Raw genomic sequence first — 12,364 nt, 5'->3', positions numbered from 1 at the left:
CGTTCCATTTTAAATGTTTGGGCATGAATTCACTATGGCACGTAAGAGTACTACAAAAACACTACAGTCAGGAGCACTACTGCAGCAGTACAAGAGCACTACAAAAACACTACATGAGCACTACAAAAGCAGTACAAGAGCACTACAGGAGCAGTACAAGAGCAGTATAAAAGGCCTTTCTAAAGTATCCCTATGGTGTTGTGACGTCCTGCAGGTGCCCCTCTCCTGTTGCTGTCTGAATCCCTCCCCCTTCCTCTTTAGAAATGGCTGGTGGGCAAAGGTGGAGCAGCACCACTTGTCACACCGAGGGCACTCCCGGCAGACCGTCAACTCCGGCAGGCGAGGAGGGGCACGCAGCGTGCTCCTCATGCAGAGTGTGGCGCACGGTGGGCACCGGGCCGGAGTTTGGACTCAAGACCCCCCTTTCATCCCGCATTCACCTGTCCTACAGAGCTGTAAGGGTGCACTTCTGCGCACATTCGTGCATCTTATAGTGTGCACAATGCTAGTCAGTGACAAGCCCGTGCCTCGCACCAGCACAATGTGCAAACACCGTAAAACTGGGTTATTGTACAGCTGTGAGGAGCAGGATAAAAATACACCCCAGGTCGCCGCTAAGTGATGCAAACACAAATGTATGCAAAGGTTTAAGAGAGGAGCTCGTATCCGCTAGATCTAGAGCGAGGGGAAGGCAGCTGTGTGCCGCGTAACAATCACGTTCCAATATTCTTTGAACTTTAATGTTGTTAACTAAGAAGGTGAGAAATGCTCAATTAACAAAAGAGATTTGTGCTCGTCCTAGTTTGGGGACTCGCAATCCCACCAGGCACTCGTGTGGGGCTTTTAACAGCAGTCACACTAGAAAACAAGAATTGGCATAGCCAATAGGTCTCGCCTTTGGGACCGTGTAAGTAAAAAAAAAACCGGAAGTATAAGACTTCAGGTTTACATTTACTTCGTATTTAGGATGCAGTAAATGTAAACGTGAAGTCTTACACTTCAGTTTTTTTTTTACTTACAAGGTCCCAAAGGCGAGGCCTATTGGCTATGCCAATGCTTGTTATTTAATGCATTTTTATATAGCGCAGACTTTACCCGAAGGTGTCAGAGCGCTGCACAACAGAACCAGTTACGTTACATAAGAGAAGTGTTAAAAAATAGAACGTTACAAAAATAAACAGGAGACTAGAAGAGGTAGGAAAAACCAAAGAAGACAAGAACACAATATCTTTTGCCCTTACCCCAAGTTCCTTCTCCCCCCAAAAAATGAAAAAGCTTGCTGAGGATGGTGCTGATCTCCTGGGGTGTTTTCACACCCCTTAATGGGTGTCAGCTGTTCAAAGCCTCACCTCATTCCCGATCAGAGAAAATGGGAATTCCAGCTGTAACTTAACTGCAGGGGCTGGAGGAGGAGGAGGTGGAGCCCGAGGACTTGAAGGAGCTGGGGCCCGACGAGGATCTGATGCTGCTAGAGTCCGAATCCAGGTGCCCCCGGTGCGAGCCACCGAACCCCACAGACCTCTTCCCCCGGTGACACCTTCCTGCACCTAAGCCACTCGCTACTGGCTGAGTAGATGAGCATCATTGGAAGCCGCAAGAAGAGCATCAACATGACCTGGTGCTTGCCGAGATCGTGCGCTGGCAAAGCGAGTACCAGGGGCTGGATGAGAGGCTTGGGCATGGGTGACTGCACCGTGCAAGGCCTTCGGACCGATCGTGGGGTCAGGAATGGCTGCCGGGGCCTTTGGATCTATTTGGGATGTATTTCAAACTTCCCAACCAGTCGATATCATAATGCTATGCTATATTATATCATTATGCTATTTCTATATTCTTTGCACTCACTTCTCGCCAATACTTTGTGCTTACTTCTCGACAGTATTGGCAGATTGTATCTACGCCGTTAGTTTAAATTGCACATCTTTTGTATACACTATTGTAACGTTTTTCTTTTTGTGTTCAGACGCATTTATCCGTTTCGTATTTTATATATAATTCATGTACTCTGGGGCGGTAGGTGGCGCCGGACCAAGATGGCCGCGCTTTCGTGAGGCTCTGGCTGCCTGACCTGCAGATCCTTCAATTATATGCATTAAGACCCCTCGCCCACAGGCGAAACAACTATGCAAGCGAACCTCATGGGGAGATAAAGACTCGCTGTTAGTTTGGCGTAGCTACGCGCTAATGCCCTGAAGATATCCGCTGCGGAAGCTGCCTGGGGTGACGACGCCTGTCTCGGCTGGAAGCGAGGAGAGGACACTGCCGCTACGCGAGCACAGGTGCGGCCATGCGGTGGTGGGCCTAAAGTCAGTAGAGGCGCGGAGCGTCCCCCGCGGTCCTCTGCACAGGCCCTGAAGTCGGCACCTGCCGGATGCGACCCTCGACAAGGTACTCAAGGTTCCCCCCGAGCGCGGATGCTGCCGACCCCCCTCCGAGTCGGGCGGCTGCCCTGAGAGTGCGGCGGCAGGGGGGCTGCTGCTGCGTGGATCGGTCTGCCTACCGGACAACAGGAGGCTGCCGGGAAGCGGAGGAGCGGCCACCCCGGTGGCTGGCAGGGTGTGACAGTCGCTGAGGAGCGCGGTGCTGCTGTCCCCCCAACCCCCGTGCGGGGCGGCGACCCGGAGTGTGCAGAGATGTTTTAAGGCATGGGCAAAGTGGGCTCTGGCCCTGGGCCCCAGATTCTCAGGGGGCCACCAGCCTTTCAGGGCCCCCTGATGGAGCCACCTCTCTTCTGCAGAGAGTCTTGCTCTGATGACCTTGAATAATTTTTAAGCAGATTGTTGCAAATTGCGTTTTTTTTATCATTTATTTTTAATGTGTAAGAGTCTATTACAGACAATTTGCAGACAAAATATGTTTATATTTCATGCAAAATCCATATAAAAAGTTTCTTTTAAATCAGTACAGGACCTCACATATGAGCAATGGGAGGGTGTGATAGAGATTATTTGCTGTAATATTAGTGAGCGGCTGCTGTGTTACAATACTGAAAACACACATCACTATTCCTGAATATTAGATATACACACATGTAGAATTTGAACAAAGAGGTCATGAAAGGGATGAAACTGGATCATAAAATCAAAGTTGTTCCGAACAGGGGCCCCCAAAATACATTTGGCCCAGGGCCCCCCAAGATCCTTAAAACGTCCCTGGGAGCGTGAACCGAGGGTCGGGGGCTGCTGCTGCGTGGATCAGGCTGCTATCCGGACAACGGTGGGCTGCCGAGAAGTGGAGGGGCGGCCGCCCTGCCTGCTGAGGAACGTGGGACTGCGCCTGGCCTTGCTGGCTACGTGGTGAGTGTCCGGCCTGTCGCTTGGCTGTGAGGCCGGCGGGGACTGCGCGGCGGCTGGGCCGTGCCTTTGACGGCGGAGAGAGGATACACGCGCAGGACGCAGGACGAGGGCACGCCTGCATACATTATGGGCACTGTATAGAGGGAGGCCTTGACCAGCGCATTGAAGGCAGGGATTCTGCTGTACTGAGCGCCAATGGTGCATGGAGCTGTGACGGGGATTCACCATACTCGGACAGTGCCCAGGTACAGACGACAATACCAGGACAGAAGTAGGGGAGCGCAGAGTGTGTTAGGACCGGAACGTTGCGGCGCCTGGTGGGGTGCGCTGATCCGGAGCGGGACTAGGCGGTGCCTGGTCGCGCATACATTCGGGAGGTGCGCACCATGGGGAAAGCGGAGGCGCGCCAATCCAAACTGCCTTTCGAGCAGAAGAAAGCGACCACGCGCTCCACCACTGAAGACCCAGGCGGCCCGGCTGCGACACTGCAGACTCCTCCTGAAGCCTCCCCTAACGAGGAACTGAAGGTCATGCTTACAGTGATGCAGCAAAGTTTGAATGCCCTCTCAGGGAAAATGGACACCATGAATACCCGCCTTGATTTCTTGGTGTTGAAGGTGGACAAACATGAAGAACAGCTTAAAGAAGCTGAGAAGAGAATCTCCGGCACAGAGGATAATGCTACTAACATGGCCAAGCAAATGTCGCAAATGGACAAGCTGCTTAAGGTAATCGCGGCCAAGAATGAGGATCTTGAAGCACATAGCCGACTGAACAACATCCGTTTGATAGGGATCCCGGAGACCACAGTCACGGGACGCATGGAGGACTATGTGGAGTGGCTACTTACCTCCGCGCTGGGTGCGGAATCCTTCTCAGCGCATCTGATAGTTGAGCGGGCTCATAAGTCGCTGGTCCCGAGACCTCCGGCTGATGCACCACCGAGACCAATAGTGGCACGACTGCTTAACTATCGAGACCGCGATGTGGCCTTACGGAAAGCGCGAGACATACCTGAGCTGCAATTTGAAGGGAATACGTTCTCCATGCCCGGAGTTTACGTTGGCTGTCCAGGAGGCGAGAAAGAAATATGTCCAGGTGAAGCAGAAACTGCGTAAGGCAAACGTTGAGTATGCTTTATTATACCCTGCCAAGCTGAGGATACGCCATCGAGACTGCACGATTTTTTGCACCAACCCGCAACAAGCGGAGGAATTTCTCAAGTCTCTAAGGCGCTCCTCCCCGGCGCACGACGACACTGGCGGACGCTCAGGATCTCAATCACCAGTAGTGGGCCACTAAAAGTGACACATCGGAAGCACCGCTGCTAAAGACAGAACTTCCTGTGTACGGACGGAGGGCTCATGGTGTGTGAAAGGAGGGACTAACCTGGGAGTCTTCTGCGATAGGGTTGGCACGTGGGAAATTTGCTGATGGCGGACTCGTCTACTGAATCACGCAGACAACACTGGCAGCAACGAGGTCTTGAGGCTGCACACCTGCTGACAGATGAGTACCTGGGACTGGAACTGATCTATTTTGGTACACGCTAGGGAGGGAATATCCCATATGGGGCAGCTCGAAATGAATCATTGTACATAGGGTCGCTTGAAATGCATAAATTGAGTGGGCTAGCAGGGGCCCATCTAATGTGGGTCGGGCACCCTCCACCCTGACCCTCCTGCACCCCAGCTCCATTGGGGAGTCCCGCTGACCGGAGGGACACGAGGGTTTAAGAGGCACACCAGCGCCCCATTGAGGGAGGTCCCCACTACCTGCGGATAGGTAGTTTCAAAACTTTCTGTCCTTCTCTTGCTAGACGTCAAGGTTTAGAGTTGGGCACATGTTCTTGTTTGAGGGAAGGGAGGGAGGGCTCTGGGATTCCGGCACAATTGGGGTGCTGATGTGGGTGGATAGAATGGGAGGGATGGTTAGGGGAGAGCCTCAGGAGAGAGTGGGAGGAGATCTCTGTATGATGGGTGCTCGAGGCACTGACATAGCTTCATATCATTGCTCAGGGACAGTGGACACTGCACTACACTAAAGGCCACAAAAAGAGACAATAGCGCACATCGCGCTTGCACTAATCATCATGCCCTACATTAGGATGCACGCATGGAGGAGACGGGACGGGACACGGTGAAGCTCCTGTCGTGGAATGTTAGGGGGCTGCGGGATCCCAGGAAGCAGAGACAAATTCTCTCTTACCTAGACCGTCATGACATCAGCATAGCAGCGCTACAGGAAACACACACCGACCCCAGGAACCCCCGACCTTCGGCAGCAGATGGGCATCCCATAGAGTATTCTCGGCTTACTCCACGTATGCCCGAGGCACAGCAATCCTGGTCAAGAGGGGTACCCCTTTTCGATTTGGAGGGTCACGAGATGATAGAGGGGGCAGATTTTGCATGATGTGGGGCTTTCTAGGAGCCCACTCGGTGGTCATCGTTAGCTACTATGGTCCCAACTTTGATAGCCCTGATACCTTGACTGCACTGTGGGGACAGATACTCGACATTGGCGCCACTCATGTACTATGGGCGGGGGACTTCAACACGGTCTGCGACCCTGCCAGAGACCGATCTTCACACTCGCCTCACCACTACACGCGTAGCCAGGGCACATTGCGGGGACTGCTGGGGGACGGAGGCTTAGTTGACCTGTGGAGATATAGACACTCGGAGAAACGCGAAGGCACCTTTCACTCGTCGATACACGAGTCCTGGTCGAGGCTGGACTATTAGCTTGGCTCCCGTGGGGTTTGCCCATGGGTGCGGGGAGCGGATCATCTGGCCCGTACGCTGTCCGACCATGCCCCAGTATGCATTACTCTCACTGTCCCCAGTTTGAACGCCGGCCATAGGTGCTGGAGGCTTGCCCCTGAGGCGCTGCTGGACGAAGTATTTAAAACTGAGGTGGGGGAGGCTATAGCTGACTTCTTTGAAAAGAATAAGGGATCGGTCGAATGGGTGGGGACTCTCTGGGAGGCGTTTAAAGTGACCATGCGGGGGATTTGTATGTCTAAAAGTTTTGGGGTCTTGAGGGACATCCGCTGACGGCTTCTTCGGCTGGAGGGGGAACTCAAGACCCTAGAGGCGAATGTCTGGCAGGCCGACTCTGGGGAAGGAAGGGCTAAGTTGAGGGAGACACTGACCGATTATATGGAGACGGCAGAGCGGGAGACAAAATTCAGAGGGAAATATGCTCAGGCACGGCGCTATGGGGAGGGTGGTAGACCTGGGAGGGCCTTGGCACAGGATATTAGAATGCCCCGGTATGCTAACTACATCCTTGAGGTTGAGGATGGGGAGGGCAACTGCCAAAAGGACAGTGCTCAGATACTGCAGACCTTTACTGACTTCTACGCTGAGTTATACAGATCTAAAGGGACCAATACATCCGACTTCCCGTGTTTTTTTGGGGACATTACGCTGGGATACTTGGAGGACAATCAGAGGGAGTTTCTATGTGCGCCATTTACGAATGATGAACTCAGGGAGGCGGTCCTCCAGCTGCGGTCCGGGAAGGCGCTGGGGCCGGATGGACTTCCGAGCGACTTTTATAAAGTGTACCTAGACCAACTGGCCCCTGTTCTTCAGGACGTTTATGCTGAGGCTCTTGAGACTCAGGAACTGCCGCCCACAATGAGAGAGGCCCTTATCATGTCCATTCTGAAGCCGGGGAAACCGGCCAACAAGTGTGACTCATACCGGCCCCTGTCCCTTATCAACGTAGATAGTAAAATCCTCACTAAACTGTTGGCTAACCAACTTAACCTCCTAATGGATAAGTTAATTCTACCAGATCAGGCGGGCTTTATTCCCGGACGGTCCACTTCCCATAACCTTCGCACCCTCTTCTCGATTGTACAACAGGTGGCCCCGCAGCTGCCACTGGCGGCTGTCTTCTTGGATGCCACTAAGGCGTTCGACTCGGTTGAGTGGGAGTATTTGCATGCAGTGCTCCGTTGTATGGGGTTCCCGGTTGGATTCTCGGCCTGGATCAAACTGATTTATCTGGCTCCGGTGGCCCGAGTGCAAATTAATTGCCACGAGTCTGCGGTTATACCACTATCACGAGGCACTAGGCAAGGGTGCCCGCTGTCGCCGCTGCTATTTGCCTTGGCGATGGAGCCACTAGCGGCCAAGGTTCGCCAATATCACCAGGAGAGGGCCCTGAGATGCCTGCTTCGCCCTGTCCTGATTTCGCTGTATGCGGATGACGTCACCCTCTATGTCAAGGACCCGGTGCACAATCTCAACCCGATTCTTAGGGAGTTCGTGCGATTTGGGGGACTCTCTGGAATACAGATTAATTGGTCGAAATCTCAAATTCTTCCTCTGACCCCGGCTGTCACCCCCTTTGTGGTCGAATACCCGCTGGAGTGGTGCGACGCCACCGTTCGATACTTGGGCATAAATGTCACCCTAGACAGGGAGGAACTGATCCGCGACAATTACGGTCGGGCTATTGACACGCTCCGTGACACGATAACGAGGTGGATAGCCATGCCACTATCCATCGCCGACAGGATATCCCTGGTCAAAATGATAGTGCTACCTAAGTTCCTTTACTATTTTCTGAATATCCCATACCACCCTGGACGACCCTTCTTTGATACTCTGAGGACGGAACTTCTGCGACTTGTGTGGGGCGGTAAGCATCCGCGGATAAAGTGGGAAACGCTGGCTAGTCCGTACGCGATGGGAGGGCTTGAGCTACCTAACTTCGAACTATATTATATGTGCGCAGAGGCGCACTATGCGTACTACTGGTTTAATGGCCCGAAGTACACTGCTCATCTGGCCACGGAGCATTGGCTGGCAGACCCTGTCCCGATAGAGGGGGCAGTGCTGCAACAAACGTCGCGTTGCGAGCGCGTCCCCACAACGGTGGACTGCACGGTGCGTGCATGGAGATGGATTGTACACAAAATGAGGGCCCCAATGATCTATTCCCCCCGCTTGCCGCTGGAGTTTCATTCTCAACTGACCCTCTTGCATGAGGGTATTTTCAAAAAATTCAAAAGGCAACGAGGAATCCACACTTGGGGTGACCTATATAAAAACGGGAAATTTGCTACGCTACAACAGCTGTGTGGCGATTCTCCGCCGATGGGGATGGAAACATTCCTTTATGCCCGTCTCCGGGAAGGAATACGGGCTTGTACCCCGGGATATCCGCAGGAACCACAGGTGCTTCCGCAGATGCACACACTCCTGATGGCAAAAACTCTGTCTCATTTGGTTTCCATCCTCTATAGGTCCCTGTACGCAGCAATTGGCACACCGCAGTGCGCTGCTCGAGCTAAATGGCCGCACGAACTGGGACAGGAGATCTCCGATCGAGAGTGGCTCTATTGCTGTACGCAGACGGAGAAGGTGGCTGCTAGCTACAGGTTGCGTATTACGCACTACAAATATCTGCAACGCTACTATTACACGCCCGCCCACCTGCATCGATACGGACTGAGAGGGGATGCCAGATGCGATAGATGTCGGGCTGATGATGCGGACTTGCTTCACTTAGCTTGGAGCTGTCCGGCCCTCCAGGAATATTGGGAACGGATATTTGAAGCGGTCGGGAAAATGTTGGACACTACGCTTCCGCCCTCTCCGCTGATGGGCATACTGGGGTACACGGAGGGGCTCCCGGTGGTGCACAGGAGATTCGCCTCTTTCTGTTTCCTCCTTGCTAAATGGAAGGTGGCCTGTAGATGGGGCAGAGGGAGGGCACCTAAGTTTAAGGACTGGCTCGAGACGATGATTTTTTGGCAAGAGCAGCTTGCCCTGTACTCTGACCTCCTTCCGTCGGCCTCCCGACCCCGAGACATATGGGGTCCACTGAAACCGTACCTACTACTTACTCCGCAGGCATCTGACGCGGCGCCTCCAGCCTCCTCACCCGGCTAGTGTGCTGAGAAACATCTGGGGCGCGGACTGTGGATGGGGTTGCAGACAGTAGCCTTCGACGCATTGCGGTGCTGGACATCGGCGGGGGCTGGCTGGGAACTGAGGGATCTGGGGGCGGTTACACAGCTTACTGTGGGTTGTGAAAGGCTTGTCATTGGGACATACGAGAATTGATTACGCTGGGGAGGCTCCCACTGCAATGGCCGCGAACTTCAGATTGAGTCCTGCTGTGCTGGCGGCTCTCTGAGCAAAGTGTTAAGGTACCCTTATAGACCACTCTCACCATGAGGCTAGTTGATTGGGGTTTACATTAACTGTTATTTAATACCATTAGGGACTGGGATCCCTAGTTCTACCCCAAAAAGGGGGAAAAAACAAAAAACCGAAACCTGTTTCTGTTTGTGGACACGGCCTGCCCTTTTGGGTTGTTGGCGATCCGCTGTGTACACTTCTACCCTTTCCTTACCATCACACGCTGCCGGCCAAGTATGGTTGTAGGCATCCTGCTGTGTATGAACATTGTGTTCTAAATAAAGGTTTTTTGAAAAAAAATAATAATAATTCATGTACTCTTTTCATTACCTAATGTTACTGGTTCTATTGTAAAGCGCTCTGACACCTTCGGGTTAAGTAACGCCTATATAAAAACACATAAATAAATAAAGCCTCAGAAAATTAGCTGAAATCCACTATTTTTCTTGCCACAGTGTGATATTGGATGACCGTATGATGGGAGCCGATATCATGTCACACAATTGCACTGTGTAAGTTGTCAGGTCTGAACTGTGTTTTACAGGAGGCCCTTTTTAGGTCGAGCCTTGACAGCGCTTGCGCTGTCTCTTCGACACATGTTGTATATAATTTGTGAGTATAGCCCATTGCTTTTCATTTCTTTATTTCAGGGTCCTTTAAAAATCCTTGCTTCCAAGGGGTTAATCTTTTCTATCTGTCCCTCCTTTTCCTCAGTTGTTCACTCCCACGGAGCAGCGCTCCATTACGTGTAGCCTTCCACTTCTGTGCATTTAGGCTTGTTCCTGCCAATATTTTTTTTCTTTTGTTTCTGCATGTGTTTTGAAGGCTCTCTTTATGCACAGCTGCACACCCTGCCATTCAATTTCAAGCGCAAATGAAAACGGGGATGAAAATCGTGTTCTTATCTCGTTTTTATTTTTATTAGCTAGCTAGCTAGCACTCCATCTGCAGGTCATCCGTTCTCTCCTCGCTGACGCTTGGGGTGTATGGCTGCTTAGTTTACATTCCTTGAGCAGCACGGAATTCTGCTTTCTATGTTTTTTCCCCTGTGAGCGCTGACTTTGCATTATTACAACTATTGTACAAGATGCTCGCAAAATGCGTGACCTTTTAGCTAGATTCAACAAACTACCCGATGTGCTGTTGAAAGTAAAATTCACTGACCAGCAAAGTCCTGCTGGCAGTAAGGACAGATTTCAAGCGAGCCAGGGAACAGATGCCTGTTTCTGCTGAGCCCAACTTTCCTTATTTCGTGGCGCCCAGTCTCCTTTTCTAAACAAACTTCGACAATTACATCTCTCCAGCCCTATCGCCACGTGTCCCTGATACTGGTCACCCCACTGTACCCGTAGTGTTGACTGAGCAAAGATAGATTTGCATTGGGTGCATCCTTGAGTCCTGGCACCGAGCTCGGTGTCGGGTAAAATGTCTGCCATGTTACGTTGCCTAAGGCGCCAGCCACCACCCTGCACCGACTCAACGCTGTGCGAGAGAGAAAAGTGCTGAGTAATGGTGAGCATGATTTTTTCACATCTGCCTTTTGCTTCTTCAAAGTCTGTGTTCTAGATTCCGTTTCGTTTTAACTTAGTTACCAGGGCACGGTTTTCAATGAAGTAAAAGACATTAAAGAAATGTTCAGGTATAAGCTTGAAAGCTGCATAAACAAAATTTGTGTGCATGACAGGCATCGCGCCGGTTTTTAATACTGCAAAAAGTTGAGCTTTAGTTTCTGGATAACAACAGGGGCATAACATGGATTCTAGTGATTTGCATCCCTGCCCTTTATGCAACACCTGATTTAGACTGAAGCCTTTGAATGTCTGTGAAACGGGAGTCTCTGAAAAGGGCCCTTCCCCCATTTTCACCACCGGTGAGGTTCACCCAGTCTCAGAGGTCTTTCATGTCGCCTCCACTTTTGCCCTGCACTACTAGAATTTCTGGTTATTTGCTCGAACGCGGTTAGTTTAGTGACACCATTTCACAATTTATTAGAAGGTTGCAGGGCAGCAATGACTTTATTCTAGGAGCAACACAACCGCACTCCACTCTGCGCCACAAAACTCCACTCTACACCACTCCACTATGCAACACCCCACTTCATGCAATGCCATTCTACGCAACGCCGCCCCAGACACCACTCCATTCTATGCAATGCCATTCCACACAACAAAACACAACTCTACGCAACACCACTACACTCTACGCAACTCCACTCTATGCAAAGTCACTCCACTCTATGCAATGACACTCCATGCAACTGCACTCCACTCTGCACCACTACACTCTACGCCACGCTAGTCTATGCAATGCCACGCCACTCTGTGTAGTGCCACTCCATGCAACTGCACGCCACTCTACGCAACTCCACTCAATGTATCTATACTCTCACAATCTACTCCACTCTAGGCCACATAGTCTACAAGACACTACAACACTTTACACCCATCTACACAACACCCTTTACGCCACTAAACTCTGCTCTACTCCACAACACTCTACACCACAATACTCTATAGCACTCCACAACACTCTACTCCACTCTAAAACTCTACTCCACTCTAACAGTCTACTCCACTCAACTGTATGCCCTTTCACTAAACAACACTATACACCCTACATTACACTGCACAACATTACATGCCACTCTAAAACACACCATACTATTAAACTCAACTCTATACCACTCTACTCCACACCTCTCCATAACACTACACTCTGCTCAACTTTAAAACACTTCACTCTACCCCTCTTTACACCAATAACTTTTAGCTATACTGAATAGCAGCCACACTAGAGTACAGCATGGCTACAACATATTGGCAAAGCCATAGGTGAGACCTATTGGCTATGTCAATGCATGTTTAGAGCGTGACTACCATGAGGTGGAAAACACCAGTGGTA

Source organism: Triturus cristatus, chromosome 1_1 (assembly GCF_964204655.1).
Source record: "Triturus cristatus chromosome 1_1, aTriCri1.1, whole genome shotgun sequence".
Classification (NCBI taxonomy): domain Eukaryota; kingdom Metazoa; phylum Chordata; class Amphibia; order Caudata; family Salamandridae; genus Triturus; species Triturus cristatus.
Note: the sequence above shows the minus strand (reverse complement) of the source record.